This window comes from Dromiciops gliroides, chromosome 4 (assembly GCF_019393635.1).
Source record: "Dromiciops gliroides isolate mDroGli1 chromosome 4, mDroGli1.pri, whole genome shotgun sequence".
Taxonomy (NCBI): Eukaryota; Metazoa; Chordata; class Mammalia; order Microbiotheria; family Microbiotheriidae; genus Dromiciops; species Dromiciops gliroides.
Genome location: NC_057864.1, coordinates 403,348,873 through 403,371,461, shown reverse-complemented (window position 1 = coordinate 403,371,461; position 22,589 = coordinate 403,348,873). Strand labels below are relative to the sequence as shown.

Below are 22,589 nucleotides of genomic sequence, written 5' to 3'. Positions count from 1 at the left end.
AAACAAAGGACAGCAAATTGTCAAGGTAGTCCAGGTTTATAGAAAGAAGTATGTGATCTACATTGAGCATATTCAGCAGAAGGCTAATGGCACAGTTGTCTATATGAGCATTCATCCCAGCAAGGTGGTTTTCAAAAGGCTGAAATTGGACAAAGATTGCAAAAAAAAAAATCCTTCAACAACAAGAACAACAAAAGCCAGATCTCACCAGATAGGAAAGGAAAAGGGCAAATATGAGGAAGGAACTATTGAGAAAAATGCAAGAGTAAAAATTCCATGGCTGTAATTCAATTGACAGAATGGATGAAAAATATAATAATAATAATTTAGTATAATTTTTTGTAATACAGAACTACTAATGAGAAGAATGGAATTCTTTTTGAGATAGATAACATTCCACTTAATTGAAGTTCAAAATTAGTGTTTTCTATCACCAGAATTGATTACAAATGTTCATCTTTGAATGCTAATCTGTAATGAGATTATATGTTATTTTATATTTGAAGATGTCCACTCCCATAGATAGATATTTCCAAATGCTGATATCAGTCTATGAATATATTATCAAGTTTCAAAGCTAGTAGTCTTAAATAAGTTTATTTTCTCTGGACACATTTCTTAAGCTGCTGCAGTCAAACATAGTGTAAATAGCTCACACTCAGTAAACAGCTTTCTTTGCTTGGATAATAAATAAGCTACTCCAAAAGTTACTTCGGCTGCAGCCTCATTTTCATTTTTTCTTTTTGTCAAAAAATTTGGCTATGATGAGATAGTCTATTTTAAGTTTCCTAAATTTTCTGACTGTTGCTTTCCTGTGAGTTGGGAATATTGTGATATGTGTTTAGTCTGGTAATGTGACATTATAATGTATTCTCTTAGCATTGCTATAGTGTCATTGAATTAAAAACCACAATGCTTCGCCATGTAATTTGATAACATAATCCACACTCCACAGCAAGACATTTGAAGTCCACCTTTCTCTTCTTTTCTTGTTTTGACATGATGATTATGTGTTGGTAGTAAAAAACCGACAACAAAACAAAAAACCAAAAAGTCATCCCACAGTGAAACAAGTAGCACTCAAAATGCTGTTGAGTTCTAACTGTACCACTGATCACTGTGATTTTAATTGCATGCAATGAGAGTGCCATATATGAGCTGTCACAGCACAAAAACAATCACAGAGAATACTTAAATAAGCATGGTTGTGTTCCAGTAAAACTTTATTTATGCACAGTGACATTTGAATTTTGTATAATTTCCACATGTCATAAAATAGTATTCTTTTGATTTTTTTCAACCATTTAAAAATGGAAAAATCATTGTTAGCTCAAAGGCCATATAAAAACAGGTTCTAAGCAGATTTGGCCTGAAGGCAGTAGTTTGCCAACCCCTGGTCTACAACCATTTCCTGAATTGTCATCACATATGAACGAGACTGTCTCTCCACAGATAACTTTACTGAATACAATGAAACCTGTCATCTGTCATAAGCTCATTCAATTCTCCTCTATACCGTAAAATCTTTTTATTTCCCCATACCATCTCTTCTCCATCACTCCAGTCTTAGCTTTCCTTCTCAACAAAATCTATTCTGCAACCTGTGTTCTTGGTCCCTTTCCCTCCAATCTCCTCTGGAACCCATTCTCTATCATTCCTCTTCAGTCTTTCCCTCCTAACTTGTTCCTTTCCCCCTGTCTAAACACACGTTCTTCTGTCCTTCCCTAAAATATGAAAAATTGTTTTGTTAATGCTATTACCCCCTTGAGTTATTTTCCTCTCCTTTTTTTCCCTCTCTCGCTTTTTTACTACCTCCCCAAGTTCCAGTATTTTCCATCCTCCATTCTCCCAAAACTGCTATCTCCAACATTACTGATGACTTCCTAATTGACAAATCTGTTTGCCTTTTCAGAGTCCTGATCTTCCTTGGATTTTTCTTGATTGAATGTAGCCTGTAATATTCTTCTTTAAACTTCTGTCTTTGGCTTCTATGAGAGTGCTTTCTCCTAGTTTCTCCTCCACTACTCCAACTCCTCCTTCCAGGTTTCTTTTCCCCAAAAGAGGTACTTCACTTTTTTGTCCAGTTATATGGGTGTTCTCCAAGATTTTGTTCTCTACACTGTCTCCCTTGGTAATTTCATTCATATCCATGGCTTTACTAATAACCTCTATGCAGGTGACCACTATATCTGTATTTTGTGAGGCAATTGGGGTTAAGTGACTTGCCCAGGGTCATACAGCTAGTAAGTGTTAAGTGTCTGAGGCCGGATTTGAACTCAGGACCTCCTGAATCTAGGGCCAGTGCTCTACCCACTGTGCTACCTAGCTGCCCCCCTTATATCTGTATATCTTTGCCAATCACTCCCCTAAACTTAGTTCTGTGTGCATTCATATCCAGCTGCCTACTAGAATATCCAGTCTCAACAGATCCAAAGTACGACTCATTATCTTCCCTGTCTCTACCAATGGCATCAACAATCTCTTTATCACCTAGAATGGAAACCTCAGCATCACTTTTGGCTTGTCCCTCTCCTTCATATCTACTCATTTGCCAAGTCCCATCAATTCTACTTCCCTATTATCTTTCAGATGCACCACTGACTCTCCACCCACCCTGCCACTTTAATTTAAACCATTATCACCCTCACTAGACCTAGGTAATAGCCTCTTAATTAATTGATGTCACTTCCTTTAGTCTTTCCTCTTCCAATCTATGCTCCACAGAGCTTCCCAATTAATCCACCTAATGCACAGCTCTGACCATGTCATCATCCTTTTAAAAACCTGTGGCTCACAGGACTGCAAAGTTATAGATTGAGAGACGGAAAGGACCTCAGAGGTCATTTAATCCAGGCCCCTCTCTTTATACCTAAGGAAGCCCAGGGAGGTAAAGACACTTGTCTCAGGTAACAAACATAGTTAAAGTTCAGAGGCAGAATTTGAACTCAAGACCTCCAGGTTCAGCTTCACTCTCCCTTTCTCTCTGCCATCACTGCTTCCTAAATAGAGAAGGGAGTGAAAAGAGAGGAAGGAGAGGCAGTGAAGCTACATTGCCAAGAAAGTAAATGAAAACTTCAGAAGAATTGTTCTGAATTACTATTTGTACCATTCTCTTGCCCAAGAAGAGGTTTTCTAATACTTTATGAACTAATATTACTCATGTTGTACAGTACTTAATGTGTAGGACCTGGGTTTAGGACAAAAATAAGCATCAAACTTCTTTCCTTCCTTCCTTCCTTCCTTCCTTCCTTCCTTCCTTCCTTCCTTCCTTCCTTCCTTCCTTGCTTCCTTCTTACTTTCCCTCCCCCCTCTCAGTATGTGTCTCTGTCTCATTGTCTATCTCTTGTCTCTGTCTCTATCTCTTTTTCTGTCTCTTTCTCTCTCTGCCTATCTTTTTTTTGGGGGGGGGTGGTGGTGGATCAGGACAATGAGGGTTAAGTGACTTGCCCAGGGTCTGTACACAGTTAGTAAGTGTGAAGTGTCTGAGGCCGGATTTGAATTCAGGTCCTCCTGAATCCAGGGCCGGTGCTCTATCCACTGCACCACCTACCTAGCTGCCCCCTCTGCCTATTTATTTTGTCTCTCTGCCTCTCTGTCTCTGTTTCTGTGTCTTTCTCTGTGTCTATCTCTCTCATATCTCTTGTCTGTCTCAGTATCTCTGTCTCTGTGTCTCTCTCACTCTCCACATGCTATACAGAGATAGCTAAATGTTTGTTTATGGCTCTACCCCATCTTGTGCTGTCAATGAGCCTCATTTGAAAAGATAGCAGCCTGCATAGGTGTTCTGGTTGGTGTTTAAATATGCAAAATGTTCTTCCTATTAGTTGTAGTGTTAGAGCTGCATGGATAAATAGAATAACTTAAAATATTTATTTAGGCTTGTGCAAGAACAGATCAGGGTGGATGATTACCAGACTAGAGATCAGTAAGCCTTCCTGAAGAAGAAATATTAAAAAGCACTATCTGTCAACATTTATAGCTTGTGGTCCAGAAAATGGTAAAATGGAATGAATAGCGGTCTGGACTTGCAATCAAAAGATCTATCTATGTTGTCTTGCCTTGTTCTTGCATTGACTAACTTAGGGATGTTAAGTATGTCAGGAAATTACTATGGCTGAATCTATGATTCATTCATTCGTTCATTCATTTGTTGAACAAGTATCTATGGAGAACTGATTGTAAATCTATCCCCCCTGCTATTATAGGTGCAATGTTAAGCTGCTAAAACTGGAAGCTTTTTATGCTATTAAAGCTTAAAATTCCACTAAGATTTTTGGGATACTCTGTATTGAGTAGTAAAATGCTTAAAAACTATTTTTAATATGCTTACAAACTAGCTAGAGAGACAAAATAAAATAAACTTTAATCTCCATCAGGGAATGGATCCTGCCTATCCCAGAGCCTGGAACAGTGCTCTGCACATAGTAGGTTCTTCCTTCATATTTGTTGAAGGTGTTGCAGTTTGAAAATATGCTTTTGAGAAATGTTAATCAGCAGTATAAAAGAAAACCATGACTAAATGCCCCATTGGTGGTGTGGAGCACAAGTGCTAAAAAATTCACAAGAGGAGATTACTATAGGTGGAAGTGGTTAGGGAAGATATATATGATCTGTGAATTAGTGCCTGAAAGATGAGTTGAATTTGCATAGATAGAAAAGAAAAGGGGGATCTCATAAGAAGAGGATGACCTAAATAAAGGTATAGAGGTAAGAATGCATGAGATGTGGCCTGACGACACTTATCTAAACTGGGTTATAGAGGGTTATTATAGGGGAAAAGTCAGAGACAAAATGTAGAGAACATTAAATATTCAATTAAGAAGAATTTGAACTTTATTAGGTAGTCCCTAGGATCCTAGATTTGGAGCTAAAAGGAACCTGAGTAGTCATCAAGTCCCAACAACTCATTTTACGAATAACATCACTTTAAACCATAGAGAAGTAACCTATCAAGGGTCACACAGCTAATAAGGAGGAAGTAGGGAGATGGGGAAGGAAATTTGAACCCAGATGTTCTTGATTTCAATTCCAGTGCTATAGCAATACTATATACACAGAAGCCAGGAATGTTGTTGTTTTTTTTTTAATTTGTAAACATTGGGACTGATATCCCCAAAGCATTATGTCAGGAAGATTAATCTAGCACTGACAAATAGAATGGATGGGCAAGGGGGCAAAAATGCAAAAGCATTTAGGGGAGACTATTGAAGTTTGTTTCTGTTTTTTTACTATAGAAAGGTTTTTTTTTTCCTTCTAATTTCTCTTCCAAAAAAATAACCAAAATTACTGGAAGAGAGCTGAAATCCAAGATAGGTAAGAGAATAACAAGAGAGCACCTAACTTTGCAAGTGACTCCATTTTGGGGTCTTCTTGACAAAAGTACTGGAGTGGTTTGCTTTCTCCTTCTCCAGTCCATTTTACAGATTAGGATCTTAGGCTGTACTAAAAGAGTTATGGTGTCTAGAATATGGCAGTATTAGGGCATGGTGATCATCGCACTGTACTCTGACCTATTCAGACCACATTTGGAGTTCTGAGTGATCCATTTTTAAACAGGTGTTGATAAGCTAGAGAGCATTCAGAAGAGCTCAGTCAGGAGGTTGAAGGGACCGCAATATTATGCCAAGTGAAGACTGGTTGAATGAACTGATATTGTTTACTTAGCCTTAAAAACATAGGGCATAATGTGTTCACATTTTTGAGGAACTATCATATGGAAGAGAGATTAGACTTGTTCTTTGTGGCCCCAGGTGAAATAACTAGGACTAATAGGAGGAAGCTGCCAAGAGGCAGATTTAGGATCAATGTAGGGACAACCTTCCTTTTTTTGTTTTTGTTTTTGTTTTTTTTCTTTTTTGTGGGGCCATGAGGGTTAAGTGATTTGCCCAGGGTCACACAGCTAATAAGTGTCAAGTTCTGAGGTCAGATTTGAATTCAGGTCCTCCTGAATCCAGGGCCAGTGTTTTATCCACTGTGCCACCTAGCTGCCCCCTAGGGACAATCTTCCTAACAATTTTCAAATATGCAATGAAATGCTTTGGAAAGGAATGATTTCCTCTCTTCAAGGCCTTCATATGAAGAAGAGATGACCATGTGTTATGGGATATTTTAGAGATTTACAGTCATGTATAGTTTGAACAAATGAGTTCACTTCCAATTTCATTATTTTGTTATTCTGTGATTCTCTGATTCCTTCTCTTTGAGATTTTCTCCACTTTATCCTGTATAAATCATGTTTGTATGTAGTTTACTGAAGATTGTCTCCCTTCCCAACCCCAAACTCAAGCCCTTATTAGATAGTGAGCTGCTGGAGAACAGGGACTGGGTTTGCCCCTCCCCCTCCTTTTTAAATTTCCAGAGCTAACCTCAATGACTGACATATAGCAGATGATTAATAAATTTTTGTTATTGATGATTTGACTTCAGATCAGGAATGATAAGACAAAAAAAAAAAGAAGTTAGGGAGCTGCATTGAAACCATTCCACTAAAAACTTCTTTGTAAATGAACTGCAAAGATTCCATCTGATTGAAAAGACTGTACCCTCATTTTCCTCACTTTCTTTTTTTATTTCATTTTTTTTTTTGCAGGGCAGTGAGGGTTAAGTGACTTGCCCAGGGTCACACAGCTAGTAAGTGTCAAGTGTCTGAGGCTGGATTTGAACTCAGGTCCTCCTGAATCCAGGGCCGGTGCTTTATCCACTGTGACACCTAACTGCCCCCCCCCATTTTCCTCACTTAAAAAAAAGAAAGCATAATCACAAACATATGAAAATAATAAACTTCAAAGGTAAAAAAAACACTTGACCTTGGGATTCTAGCACTACAGGGAACAAAGAGAATTCACGTATTATTAAAAAGGAAACAACAATCATTGTTATGGAATTCTGTCATATAATTAAGGATGGTGATTGGTAGTTTCTTGAGCAAATGTTGTTTTTCCTAGGCCTTAAAGAAAATAAAATCTACAAAGCAAAGAGTCTTCTTTGCCATACGGTTCTAAAGGTTCTCAGAGCCAAACATTTGGCCATACCTGCTCTTTTTATATGGGCTTATATCTTAATCCTCTTCTAAGAGATCTTCTGCTTACCTCAGTTTCCTCATCTGTAAAATGAACTAGAGAAGGAAATAGCAAACCATTCCAGTATGGATTCACAAAGAGTTGGACACGACTGAGAAACACCTAAACAACACAAAGATATCTTCTGATTTCTTCCAAAATATTTCCCTAGCTCTTATAACTCTTTTTCAAAAGAAAAAGCTTTAAACTTGGGTCATCCCAATTATAAATGTGAAGTCATTTTAGATTTCTCCCTAACTTCTGAAGACTGAGGTATGAATCCAATCTCTGAAACTAAGGATCTCTATAACCCTGGCCAAGCAATTTTAACCTCTCTGAACTTCGGTTATCTCATCTGTAAAATGGACACAAGTCACAGGACTATTATGGGGATCAAATGGGCTAAATGAGGAAAAAGATCTTTGCAAACTTTAAAATATATGCATATTTCATAAAAATATAAATATATACATATATTTAACTGCGAGCTGATTTTATTATATATAAACAGGAGCTGGTATTATTCATCTCATGTTTACCAAATTCTGGGCTCCAGATTCTGTTCCTTGCAACAGCTGATTGTCTCCTATCTGATTCATAGGTAAATATTGAAGGCAGGGATGTTGAACTGGTTTACAACTAGAACCATTGGCCATTTTTAGATACACCAATTTTAGGATCTCAAGATATTTTTAGCACGCTTTGTAAAGGTTGTTGCCCTCTCAGGAATCAGGATATCCCATTCTCTTAGCAGCAGTTCTCAAAGAATTCAGTCTTTTTTCCCCCCCTCAGCAAGACATCTTCTGCTAACAATATCTAGAAGGTTTGATTTTATAGTATTACCCTGGGGACATTTTCCAAGCAAACCTTTTTCTAAGGGTTAGATATACTGCCTGTGGAGCATGGTAGTATCATTTCGGTTGAGAAGCTTTTTTTTTTCCTTTCCCAAAAAAGACACACTTTAATGACTGGTCAGACGTGTTAACCATCTTATCTTTGCCTTGGGCAATATAACTAATTTAGACAGTCATTAACTACTCGGTAATGGAAGAGCATGTGTTACAATATTCACTGAATACAAAATTAGGTTCAAAAAAATCCTCCTACAGTAATATTAAGCTACAGAATGCCTGCTTGTAAAGCAAAAATAAATAAATGGAACCTCAGGTCTTCTGCTTATGAGAAGGCGTCTTTGATAAAGATAAAGAACTTTATTACTATTATCATTAATCACGTAGCACCTTATTACTACTAGCATGTAGTGTTTTATTGCTTACAAAGCATTTCCCCATATGTAATGTCATTTTATTTTCACAATAACCTATCATATCAGTTCTTGTGGATGAAGAATACAGAGCTCAGACAGTTTACTGCCCCAGGTCATAGAGCCAGTAAGTGGGGCCTGAAGTCAGGTCTTCTAAACGTGGTTTCTTTCTATTGCACCACTGACAAAGTCTGTCAGGCTTGCTGAAAATTGGAGCTCTGGAGTAATAATAAGTTTTCACAGTGTTACGAGGCAATATTATACAAGGCAATATGTAGGAATTTTATGGTAATAGGACCCCAGAAATAGACATGGAGCCCGTGAAATAAAAGTAAAGGATGGAGAATGGCTTTTCAGCAGAGGTCTTGGTGGTCTCCAGATGTCCTAATTTGATTTCAGCCCTGTATAATGTTGCTGTAAATCCTTACATTCCTTCAAAAAATTAGAACAAACCAAAACAAAACTCCAAAAGGCTTCCTGGGTTAGAGGCTCTAAGGGGCTCATGACCACATGAGGAAAGATATGGAAAGCAGCTACCCCAGATGACCAAATAGAGCCATGGCACCTATTGAAAAGGGGCACCAAAAGACCTGTCCCTTCCCAAAGTATTTCTACCACCACTGTCCTGCCACCATACCCAAAATAATCCCCTTTTATCACTCCTTTATATAAGGCATCAAAAATACCTGTTAAAAGGTCGACAGAGTTAATACATCATCACCTAACACTTCCATAGCAAAAATGACTGTTTTCTTTTAGCAGGACTAGTAGGGTCCTAAGGAAATGCAATAGGGGATGGAAAATTATTAATAAGAGGTAAGAAGCTCATGCAGGGAGGACAGGCTTGAATCAGACCCTACTATGCAGAAGATGAAGAAGAATAGGCAACTATTGCGGAGCAACTAGGTGGTGCAGTGGATAAAGCACTGGCCCTGGATTCAGGAGGACCTGAGTTCAAATTTGGCATCAGACCCTTGACACTTACTAACTGTGTACAAACCCTGGGCAAGTCACTTAACCCTCATTGTCCTGCAAAAACAAAACAACAACGAAAAAACCCAAAACAACAACAACTGTTTGTGTACATTTCTTTTAACTTATGCCTATTATAAAGTTTTGAAATTTATCACCCAGCACTTCCTATGAAAAGTGTCAGAAGTTAGTGATCATACCTAAACTTTAATTCTGAATTAACTGTTCACAATTTCCCCCAAAAAACCCAAATGGCCTCTCTTTGTCCACCTCAACCCTTTCCCTTTAAGGTATGATAAAGGAAAATGATGCCATTAATAATGATATAAATATAAAGTCTCCCTTCAGCTCTAAAGCTCCTAGAGATCCCATAAAATTTGGCTGAATTATAGATGCTATCAATAACTATGTACAAAAAATTAAAAAGAAAAAAAAAGAAAAAATATGCTTTAATCAGTACTCAGTCCATCAGCTCTATCTTGGGGGGTAGGGGGAAAATTTGAAATTGAACATAAAACTAAATTTAAAGAATAAACAATAAAAGTAAAAAAGGGGGCTGCCATTGATCCTTAGGTTCAGGAGGAGGCATTAGTGAGTACTCTATGTTCTCCACCTCTTTCTGAGAAATAAAGGCTATTTACTAGTTCCTGGCATGAGCAGGACACCAAATAAATATTTCTTTTATAACAGACAAGTCTTCTTTAGGCTAGTTGAAACTAGCATTCAACAAATGTGGACCAGCCATCAAGAGTTAGCACTCAGGAAATAAATAAAGTGCCTCCCACTCTGCCAGAGAATAAAATACACATACATGGGTATAGGCAGAACCACCTTTGCATTTAATGTTCGTAATGTTTGGGTGACTTGATGTCGTCTTTTCTGTTAAGTATACAGCTATCATGCTTGGCTTGAATATGGTAAGAAAATAATTGATGTTTTCCTATTACAGAGCATTTGGTCTAAATGCGGTCTCTGCAATAAACATAGGGCCGGCCTTTTAAGAGACAGGAAGATAGTGGGAGGAAGGGAGACTGCTGTCTCCTCTACAACAGGGGTCATATTGCTACAATAACATACCTTTGGGTTGGCATTGAGCTCTACTGATATATTATCACACCAGGCGTGCTCTGAAGCTGCATAAAAGGGCTTTTGCAATTCTTTCGACAATAATTAAAGTTTCCATCATATCCTCCAATAATGATGATTAGAAAAATGACAACACCTTTTGAAAACCTGCAGATCATGTCAGAGGTACCAGGGGGTTAAGGCGCTTCAGTGAAGCTGTTTACATTGCAGTCACAAAGCTTCACTTAAAGTATGCCACCCTCCGTAATCCAGGGAAACCAAACTTATCAAAATGTCTGTTTCCCTTCTTTTCTTACAAGCAGGCTTATAACAGCCGGGGGTCTTCTGCTTTTCTCTCTGAAGTTCCAGCATTCCAAGTCATTCTGAAGGTAGTTATTTTCTCTATGATAGTTCAGCCGGTGTCACATAATAGCTCTGTAAGCTTTGAAAACCCAAATTGCTGTTCCTTTATGTCATTTTATTATTATCATCATCTTTCCGAAGAACTGAAAAGGAAGAACAAAAAGAAGCCCACTACTTTTATGTTTCCATGCAGGCATCTTAGAAATGTTGACCTCCTAAGAAAGCTGGTTATCATAATATGGAGTTGGCTATAGGGAATTCATCATTTCTAATCTAGCCATTTTTTCAGAGGTGCTGGAAAGCTCTCACATAGAGATTCATCTTACCTAATTACAGTTTTCTTTTCCTTGCCCATTCAGATAGGGTGGATGTTCGCTGAAATACCTATATCATAGGGCATTTGTTCAACAAATATTTATTGAAAGTCTGTGTGCAAGGTGTAGTGGGTGATGCAAGGATGAATTTTGAATCCTTTGTACCTTGTTGTATGCTTACTGAATTCTATCTTCTTTGTGTAATTCACTTCTTTAAAATATCCCTCATTCCCTTGTAACTAATTTCCATTGGTATTTTTGGAAATTCTGTCATTTCACAAACACATGTACATAAGATAAACTTAAATATTTTAATTTTGAGAAGACTAAATTATGAACACACAGGGTAAATCTGTAAAAATACCAAATGTTTTCAGCTTAAAACTGCACTAAGACTTTCGGGACACTCTGCATGCATATGTGTGTGTGTGTGTGTGTGTGTGTGTGTGTGTGTGTGTGTGTGTGTGTGTGGATATATGTCTATTCACCTCTGTTTTCCATATCTTTGTATCATGACATGTTGATTTAATGTTTTTGCATCTATCATGCGTCACTTAATGTCATGGAATAAACAGCAATTACCCTGCTGTTGTGCAGTGCCTCTAGTAAGGCCTCTAGAAGGCATATGGTGACTTTGGGGTCATCCTTCACCTACTCAGAGCAATAAGAATCCTCTGTGTCTCCTTCAAGATTCACCTTGGGTTTTAACTAGCCTCAGAAGTCCTATACGCTTACCTTAGGGCCAGCTTGTACAGTTTCTGTCCATAGAAGACAATTAAGAGATGTAGTTCATATGAGGACTACTTGATATTTTCTTCAATTGAACTGAAGTGCTCAGTGATGCCTCAGAATTAACCTTTCTGTTGATCGACCCCTCCTACCCCCAACCCCCCAGACTAGAGATTGATTGGCCATGGACCAGAGAAAATGCACAGGGACAATTAATGTTGCACAGTCTCACCCTGATCCAGCTATCATGTCTTTAAAGTAACCTCAAGAACTTTAAGAGATACAGAATTGCCCCGGAGCCTAAGCATATGTATGATGGGTCTTCTTCGCTGTGATGGAAATCTGATACCTTTATTCCAAGCCGGATATTGAAGGTTATAATATCAATTATGCAACAGGATGTAATCATCCATTGCTGCGTCATTGCCACACAGGCACGCACCCCTCCCACGGTACCTCTGCTTCTGTGCTGTGTTGGCGTCTCTGGGGATGCCAAAACATTGTTGACTTCCCAAGTAATACATACTGGAATGTCAACAGCTACACTTAGATCTGCTTACAAAAAAAATCACCTCATTTTGAGGGTTTTCCCAGCTCTTGGAAAAGAAAGTATAAAGTGAGTGTAATCTGGGCTTGTCATGAAAAATTTGAGTGTACCTACTTCTTGTTGACACCAGAATTAGCATTGAAGACACCAGATGAAAATATTCTGTTATATTCTGTCGTAAAGAAGATTAGCACCCCTTATCTTCTCATCTCATCAAGCAGAAAACAAGATCCTAACCTCCCTCTCTGGGGGAGAAGTAAGCTCACAATCCTTCTTGTTGCTGATTTTCCTTTGCTAATACTATAATGTTTTAGTGCATTTGTAGTTCCAGAAAAGGGTAATCATGAACTTTATTCTTTGGGGCTAGGAAAAAATAAAACATTTTACTGTTTATGGAGCCTTTTCATTGAAATTCCAATTTAAATTCAATTATTCTGAAGGTCTTTCTCTTATTCAATCCACAAAATTTCCATCTTTCTATTTATTATGCAGAATGCCTTCATATAAGCTAGCATACCTGTTAACCCCTGTCTGCCTCAGTTTCCTCATCTGTAAAATATAAATATAAATAGCACCCACCTTCCTTGGTTGTTGAGTGGATAAAATGAGGTAACATAACACACTTTATAAACCATGAAGTTCTATATAAATACTAGTCACGCTTCATGAAACAGTAATAAAATTTTCAGTCATCTGTGATCTCGTCAGTATGTATAGCCCTCCCCACAATGAAGATCATGACTTAGACATGTCTTCTCCTCCTCTGTGACTTTTATCCATTCCCTCCTGTAAATCCTCCATAGAAAAGTTCATCCCATGCTCTAGGGGCCTTACTCCAGGTCTGTTAATATTACAAGTGCTACACTGGGGCTATCCCTTATTTCTCTCTTGCTAACCCGTGCCCCCTTAGTCTTCTCTTCTCCAGTTCATTCAAGTAATCCATGTAGGCATAGTCTTCAGTCCTTTGGACATCCTGCTCACCCTTTTCTATATCCTTTCCAGCTTGTCCATTTCCTTCCTAAAATGTGGCACCCAGAACTGAACATATACACAAGATGAGATATGACCAGAGCAGAATACAGTGAGATCACTTTCCCCCAGCACTTCGCACAGAGCCTGACACATAGTAGGTACTTAATAAATGCCTCCCCATTTTATCCTGTTTCCAGGATAAAAATGTGAACTCCTCATTTGGTGTTTAAGAACACGCACAAAAGGGATTCCAACTCACTTTTCCAGTCTTGTTTGACACATTATTACATTCTAGCCAAATTAGACTGCTATTACCATTGATCAAACCTGACGTCTATATGAGTGTGCAGGAAGTTGTCCCCTATTCCTAGAATGTGTTCTTTCCTTTTCTCTGCCTCTGAGCATTCTTATTTCAGGTCTCTGCTACCACCATTTCCATGAAGCTTTCCCCAAACCTTCCACCAGTACTTGATGTCCTCAGCCTCTTAAAACTGTCTTGTATTTATCTTTGTTTATGCTAAACTGCCACTATCATCCCTAAAGTAGCTACTTGGTGGTAAGGACAGTAAGATTTTTGTCACCATGTCTTTGGTACAATTCATTGCACATAGTAGATACTCAGTGCATTTTTATTGAATTTAATTCTGGTTTTGGTAGAGCCTAGAGACCTACCTCCAAGTTGAAACTGATAGCTAATGAGTACATTTTAGATCCACTTACTCAACCAGTTCTAAATCCACCAAAATAGATTATCAACTAGTTCACATATTTCCATATTATCCACAAGGATAGCATGAAATACTTTGTCAGTGCTTATATTACAGCACAATTGACACAGAAAATACTCAGCCAGGTACTCAAGGTGGAGAGAGAGAAAATTTATTATGCATTGGTCCAAGGGGGGACGGGGTGTCAAACCTCCAACAATGGGCCCTGAGTCTTGTAGCCCACCTGGTTATATACAAAAAGAGTAGACATGGTATAGTGCTATAGTCATCATCATAGGACAGCAAGATACATACAAGTATATCAAACAAGGATGAGGTTAGTGACTACCTACCTTACAAAGGACAAAGGAGAGACAGGCTTCAGCTGCAGCTGGAACACAGAAAGGCCAGGGTCTGTCTGAGACAGACAAGGTCAGAGGCTACTTGTGATTTTCCACATCACTTATAGTATTGCATATTCAATCAGTATAGATACTCTATGATAAGGGGCAGCAGGAGGAGGAAATAAGTCTGGCATGACCTATTGATTTTTAAGCTCCTTGAGGGAAGGGTCTTTCTTTTGTCTCTTTTTGAAACCCACCCCTCCTGCACTTAGTATAATCTCTGGCATATTGCAGGCATTTAATAAATGTTTATTGATTGATTGAAAACATGATCACTTTTAGTGATTGAATTCCCTTTCTTTATGTTCATAAACTATCACTTTTAAAATGTGTTTATTAATTTTCCCTAAGTAAAAATCAAACACAGTGGCCTACAGTTTACAATACAGATTCTACTCTTTTCCTTGTTTTCCTTGTTTTGTTGTTCTTGTTGTTTTTTTAAAATCCGGACATTTGGGTAAAGCAAGTTGTGCATAATAGAGACCCATAGTCACATACAATCTCCTTTTTCTTTTCTCCTTTGCATAGGGAAATGCTCATTAAGTGTTTAAATCCAGAACTTTAACATATATGTGTGTGTGTGTGTGTATACATATATAAAATATCATTCCATTCGCTCTATAATAATTCTGCAATTCTACTCTCATTCCTCCAGAACTCCTAGATATCATTGATAGTAATTTAGCAATGTCATCTTTTATTTCTTTAAGTTGCCTAGGATACAGGTTGACTAAGTCTGGTACCTTGGACTCCTTGAAGCTACCTAGATGCTGTCTTACTGTCTCCTTAGCTTCTGTTTTAGTTCCCCTTTAGCAATCTCTATTCCCTGCTTCCTGATCAGATGACCATTGTTCTTGAGGTGGGAAACAAGTAAATTAAGACTTATTTCAGCATTTCTCCTTATCATCCCATCTGCCCCCCCCAAAAAAGTGGCCCTTCTTTGATCCTCCTCTTATCCACAACATTGCTCTAGAAATCTTTTTTCTGACTCTTACCTTTCCTTTGCAACCTTAGCTCATTTCCCAGTACTCTTCACAATGACCAAAGTAACCACTTAATAAGTGATTACTAAGGGGCAGCTAGGTGGTGCAGTGGATAAAGCACGGGCCCTGGATTCAGGAGGACCCGAGTTCAAATCTGGCCTTGACACTTACTAGCTGTGTCACCCTGGGCAAGTCACTTAACCCTCATTGTCCTGCAAAAAAAAAAAAAATTAAAAAGTGATTACTTCTGGATTTTAGCATTCTCCTTCTAAGACCATGCTCTTCTTTTGTATTCTGCCTCAGTTTCTTGCCCTAACTTCTTTCTATGCATGCTTTTTAAAACATGGCTTAGCCAATAGACTAAGTCCCCTTTTCTTCATCATCAGAATTATTTCTGCTGATGTCTATTTTCCACTCCATGTGTGTATGGCGGGGGGGGGTAATTTCCCTTGCAAAAGTCTATCTTACATATCTTTTTTGAACCCTTTGAAATTTACTCTCCCAAAAGTTAGTATATATGTCAGACCATGACTTTGTTTTCTTCCTTTATCATGAACTCTTTGATGGATGAAGTAGTCACTAAGTCCCAGGATTCCTATTACATCTACTTCGGCAACCAGTTTTCCCTTGTTGGTCAGACTGAAGTTTAAGATGCCAATTCTCTTCATCACCTCTTCCACCATTTGAAGGATGAAGTTAACATGAAGACAAGTCACAAACTGATTGGCTGTTCCAGTTTTAACACAGAGTTTTAGCATGTCTGGATACCCAATTGGATACTTGAGTTTCCCATGATTACAATATCATTCTCCATGTCAGGATTGTGAGCTACTTTCCAAACCTAATTTTTCTTTATATCCAGTTGATCTATTTTATGTGTTTCCCTTAACAACTTATTTGTTCATCCAGTAATTACCCACCATGAGGGGCAGCTAGACGGTGCAGTGGATAGAGTACCAGCCCTGAAGTCGGGCAGACCTGAATTCAAATCTCACCTTAGACACTTACTAGCTGTGTGACCCTGAGCAAGTCACTTAACCCCAACTGCTTTAAACACCTAGGGCCATCTCCAGTTGTCCCGATATATATATCCTGCACTGGACCCAAATGAATCTGGAGGAGAGAGTGAGGTTGGTGACCTTTCACAGCCTTCCCTCATTTAAATCCAGTTATGTCCAAGTCATGACATTACCCTTATGTCGTAGTCCTCTTCAGGAATGAAGGGCAAACAACAACCACCATATTTCTCACCCCCACTCCCTCTTGGGTGCCTGCATTTTCTCACATCTTGACTCATGTTCCCTTTGTCTATAGTTTTCCTGTTCATCTCTCCCACTCGACTTGGTTGTCTTTGTTATTTGACTTAGCCCTGACTCTCATATTTCACTGCATCTGTCTCTGCCTCTTATATGACACCCTTATTTCTCCTACCTTCCTTGCATTTGTTGATCAGACACCCTGGTAATAGCAGTAGCTACTAAACTTGGTTTCTCTGTGGTCTGGGCACTAACCCCAACTGTCGCTATTGCTTATCCAGCCAAACTACATTGATAGTTCACAATGGTTTCCATTTGGACTGGTCTCATCTGCTCTCTGACATTTTCTGAAGCAATTTCCAGCCAGCTTAACCCCTCACCTCCTAGAGAGACAGACTCTGATAGCATCTGAACCTCCAAATTGATTCTATTCCTTCTCTGTCTCTCCATCTCTCTCTCTTTCTCTCTCTCTCTCTTCCCTCTCATTCCCTCCCACTCCACTCCATATCCCTCCTATTTCTTCTCCCTCCCTTCCTTTTGATGAATGAGACCAGTTATCATCAAACAGGAAGCACATGGGGCCCAGAGGCAGGAGATGCGTCCAAAGTCTGAAAAGGGGAGTTAATAAACAGGGAGCCTTGAGAACCATACAACACAATGACTTACTCAACATTCCAAATAACAGAGTATTGAAACAGATGTGTGCTCATATAAATGATGTAAGTTAGGACCGACCTTGCTCTCTGTCGAAGTCATGAATGACCTTCAGTCCTGGACTACAAGTGTTTCCTTTGCAAATAGCAGAATTCATGGAATAGTGAAGACCAGGAACATGCTGTGTAATCATAGTAAAAAGAAAACAAATTGAGTAGAAGAGAAATCTGACCAGTAGATTCTATTCAGTATTTTATCTGTCAAGAAATCAAGTTATTAGTATATTGGTACAAAGGTAATATATTTTAAAGGTGTACCCTTTTCCTTCAAGCCACATTCCATATAGCTACCATTCATTCCCCGCAAAGGACAGGAGCCCTCAATATGTCTCAATAAATCCCATTAACAATCAGTAAACATTTTAAAAAATACATAATGTTGAATAATGCCTCAATTAACAGACATTTCCTGGCCTAATGCCCACTATCTCAGTCCCAGACTTGCCTGCATCCAAGAGTCAATACTCCTATCACCTCTTAGAAAAGCAGGGTTAGGAAGCAGTCATTGTTAGGCTCCCACTTGCCCTTTCTTTTTCTCCCCCTGGGTTACTACTTCTCTTTTGGCTCTCCTGATTACCCAGGATGCCCTTCTAGCAAGACCTTGCTATTCCTGTTGCCGTTTCCCCAGCCTTTTATATCCTTCCTGCCTTTCTGCTTTTCTTATTCCCATTTTCCAAATGAGGAAACAGAGGCAGACAGAAGTTAAGTGACTTGCCCAGCATTACATTCCTAGTAAGCGTCTGAGGGAGAATTTGGATTCAAGCCTGCCTGACTCGAAGAATTGTATTCTATCCACTGTACCAAGGCAGAACACTTTCAGATGGGAGGACAAAAGGCTTCGAGCAAAATATGAAGCTTGAGAAGAGTCTTGAAGGAAACAGTGGTTTCTAAGAGATAGAGATGAGGAAGAAATATATTCTAGGGAAGGGGAAATCCAGTTCATAGGCAGAGAGATAGAAGATGGACTATTACATGGAATATTAAGTTCGCTAGTACAGCTAGTAAACAGCACAAGAATACTGGGATGGTAGGAAGAGACCAGATTTTTCCATTTTTTAAATTTTAGATTTAAATGCCAGTAGAGTTGTTTTTATTTGATCTTAGAAAAAAATAGAGAACTAATAGCTTTATTGAATAGGAGAAATGGGGAGGGCGGTGAGGGTGACCAGATTTGTGCTTTAGGAAAATCACTTTGTTGGCTGTAGGGAAGTGGATTCAAATGGAGAGAGCCTTGAAGTACAAAGACCAAATAAGAGGCTATTGAATTAGTCCTGATGAAAAGTCTGGCAGCAACCAGAAACTATTCATCCAAGATATTTTATTTGGTTCATGGGTTACTGAGAAAATTCCAAATTATAGTTTCCATCATGTCTCTGCATATGAAAAAGTCCTACATATACTATTATTTTCTGATTTTGTAGATTACATCATTCCTCAGAGAACTACAAGGCCTGGTCTATGAGTCCCATGACTCTTTAAAAGGGATCAGCCCAATATATGTGCATCAATCCACTGACGTGAACAATGATCGCATAGTTGTAAATGGGTTGCAATCTGTGTCATTGAAGGCCTGCCTAAATCAGTGATAGCAAAGATTCATGGGAGAACCAAACTTGAATATTATCCTCCCCTGAGTCATGGCAGCCTCCATGATCAACCACCAATCCAGGATCATTATCATACACACTTCTATATCAGTTTTACTTTAGTAGTTCTGACACCCTTTAAAAGTATACATTTAGGGATAAGCAAATAAAAAGGGTGTTCTTGGATGGTCAGAAGGAAGGAGGGAACAGTATTCAATTCAATTCGACTAGAACTTTAAGGCCTTAATATATTTGAGGCACTATACCAGGTGCTAGAAAGACAGCAAGGGAATAGATAGATAGATAGATAGATAGATAGATAGATAGATAGATAGATAGATAGATAGATAGATAGATAGATAAATGATGGATGATAGATTGATAGATGATAGATTGATATATATATATGTGTGTGTATATATATATATATATATATATATATATACATATGTGTGTGTGCGTGTATGTGTATACATATGTATGTATGGATAAATGGATGGATGGATGGATATAGTCCCTGCCCTCAAGGACTTACATTCTGCTGGGGGAAATTAACCAGTTTCATTAGAAGAAAAGCTAAGTTTTGAGTTCAAATTTATTTTAAAATTAAAGCCTGACCATGCTTCTCATTTGAGAATTTTATCTTTGGATGAAGGGAACCTAGCCTACTGGTCCCTCAGGAAGCCCACTAATAGGCATTCCTTCTGAGTAAGCTCAGTCATAGAAGATCACATTTCTTAGGTCAGATGTCAAATTTCATCTCCACATCACTCCATTGTCCTAACTCGATGGTAACACAGAGTCCAACGATTATACATACACACAGAGGGAAATATTTAAACACCTCGTCTAAGCTCTTGACCCAGACATTCAGTAGCAAGAGCCATACAAAACAAATACTGAATAAAACAGAAAGAAAACCCCAGTCTACCACATCCAAGTATATACTTCCCTGGGCCTTAACTAGGTATTCATTTGCATGTTATCCCATATATAATATACTCTGAACCTCATAAAATATCATTCACAGTTATATGCTAGGATACAATTATAAAGCACATCCTTAGCTTCAATGCATCCTCTTCTACAACTGTAGGGGAGCTTATTCCCAGTGTGTAACCCCATCTGTGTCCCTCTACCTTTGCTAATACCCAGAAAGTGGCACAGTGGAACAAACTGGATTTGGAGTCAGAAGATGAGGATTGAAATCCGCATCTTTGTTGTCTGCTACTTGAGTGACCTGAATCAAACCACCTGGGCTCTGATCTTCATGAAACAGTAGTATGGAAAGAGTTCATACCAGCATCAGCAAAGTACTATAAAAGAATAGGGACTACAGTAATGAATATATTTTATGCCAAGGAAAGGGAGGAGGGCAAAGAGAGTAATGTGAGGGAAAAGGGAGGGGGACAAATCTTTCCCCTGAAATTTTTAGTTAGGTGGTCTTTATTGAACTCAATCCACTTAATTGGGAGGGTGGGAGTGAAGGAGGTGGTATTTGAAAAAGATTTAAAAATTCATTTCTGCTAAGTCTTAGTATTTGGGGGATTTTTTTCCTTTCAAAGTTCAAAAGTGAATTTTGGAATTCAGCCACAGAATGCCCAGGACTAAGCATGTCATAAGGAATTGAAGAATTTGGATATTCAGGGAAGTGTTGGTCAACTGAGAGTTCTCCTGTCTCTGAGCCAAAGAAGGAGTATTCTGTTGTTAACTTCACAGAGGCCCTTAACTGTTCTCCCGGTAGCAGGGAAGATGTTGCTATAGTAACCGCTCAGTGTGAGGTGAGAAGGAAAATGGGATTTTAAAAAAGGATACTTTCCTTCAGCTCTTTTTCCTTAAGTGTCATTAGAAAGTCTTTCTCCCCTTCCCTGGTAGAGAAACAGAACCATGTTTACCTCCAGGTCATTCTGAGGAAGCGGTGAAACCCAGGGATCCACTCCCTCTGTTCATTGTATAGAAAGGTATTCTTCATGTGATGTGGTATGTTCGTTTGTAGAAAAGTAAGAGCAAGAAGAGGATTCAGATGGAAACCAAAGAGCTATTCATGCTAAAATTAGGAGCATCTATCCACATCTTCATTCCTTACCCCGCCCCCATCCCATTGATTCCTTCTCCCCACTGGATGAGACAGTTTACAAATTTGATATAGATGTGGTTAAGCTTCCTTTAGAGGCATATATGGGATGGTTATAGAATATTTAAGATATAACCTAGGGTCTCTCATACCCCTTGACTACTGCATGGAAATTACTCTAAGGTGTTCTCTGGGCCTTCATTTCCTCATCTCTAATATGGGGGAGAGTTGGGTTAGACCATTTCTAAGGTCCTTTCCCACATCCTATGTGTCAAAATCATACTACATCAGACTTATAAACAGGATCAGATGTTTCAAAAGATGGCATGGCATAGTAGGAGAAAGCTGATTTCAGGGTCAGAGAGATTTGGGTTCATATCCTATGTCTGGCCTATACTGGCTGTAGGACTGTGGCCAAGCCACTTTTCAGTGCCCTGGGAAACTTTCTAAAACTGTAAATTTTAGAGAAAGTGTTGATCTGCATTAATAGAGCAAGTGCCTCACCAGGAGCTACTCATATCAGTGAAGTCATTGGTTGTAATGATAATGACAATAATAATTTGGTTTTTGCTTTTTTTTGGTGGGGCAATGAGGGTTAAGTGACTTGCCCAGGGTCACATAGCTAGTAAATGTCAAGTGTCTGAGGCTGGATTTGAACTCAGGTCCTCATGAATCCAGGGCCAGTGTCTTATCCACTGCGCCATCTAGCTGCCCCAATAATAATAATTTTTAAAATAACTTTAAAAACAACCAAAAGTCCCAGTTTATTCTTTCCTTCACCAATCACAGTGATATACATCAAAAGAAATGAATGAAGGTAGAAAGCATAAAAATTTTAAGTTTTCTGTTTAAAGTACAATTGTATATATGATACATACACATACACATACTCCTTATTTAAAATGTATGAATCCTTATTAACTGAAGTTGAAACGTATGGGACAGAGCAGGTTAAAAGTGGAAATTCATACTGGCCCTGGAGTCAGGAGGGCCTGAGTTCAAATCCGACCTCAGACACTTGACACTTACTAGCTGTGTGACCCTGGGCAAATCACTTAACCATCATTGCTCTGAAAAAAAAAAAGTGGAAAATACAGCTAGGAATCCAAGTGAACTCACAGGTCTTTGCATGGCTTTGGCTAGAAGCTCTATCAAACCCTGAGCTGATAGCCAGAGTCTCTTTCTAGACTTGTTTGTTTATTTGATTTGATCCTGAATTAACAACTTCACACTTTATTGCTAGTGAGTTGGACCAGCCAAATTTAGATTCCAGCTTAACTTGTCATCTTCTTCTTAATGACCCAAGCTTGTTTGGTAGACTTTGCTTATGGCTCTCCCAAATGGCTGAAATCATAACATTTTGCTGGCTTCATTAAATCCCTTCCTTAGCAGCAGTCCCAAAGACATCTCAAATCAAAACTGTTCACAATTGACCTGATTATTTTTTTCCCCCTTAACTATCTCTCTTCCAAACTTCCTATTTCTGTCAAAGGCACTACCATCTTTCCAGTCTCCAAGATTCATAAACTTGCCATGATCCTTGTCTCCTCACTCTCCATCATATCATATGGCCAATCTTGCC

General features: G+C 38.7%; 1 protein-coding gene and 1 long non-coding RNA gene across 3 annotated transcripts in view; one reads left to right on the top strand and one right to left on the bottom strand.

The window, feature by feature from the left end:
- The window catches only part of PRKN (parkin RBR E3 ubiquitin protein ligase), a 1,788,167-nt gene that overhangs the window by 1,627,788 nt on the left and 137,790 nt on the right, over window positions 1-22,589 (top strand). The window lies entirely within an intron of this gene.
- The window catches only part of LOC122726650, a 70,524-nt gene continuing 63,464 nt past the window's right edge, over window positions 15,530-22,589 (bottom strand). The window contains exons 2-3 of the long non-coding RNA XR_006352813.1: window positions 17,370-17,469; window positions 15,530-15,590 (exon numbers count right to left, since the gene is read on the bottom strand). This is a non-coding gene — a long non-coding RNA (uncharacterized LOC122726650). The remainder of the gene's footprint in view (window positions 15,591-17,369; window positions 17,470-22,589) is intronic.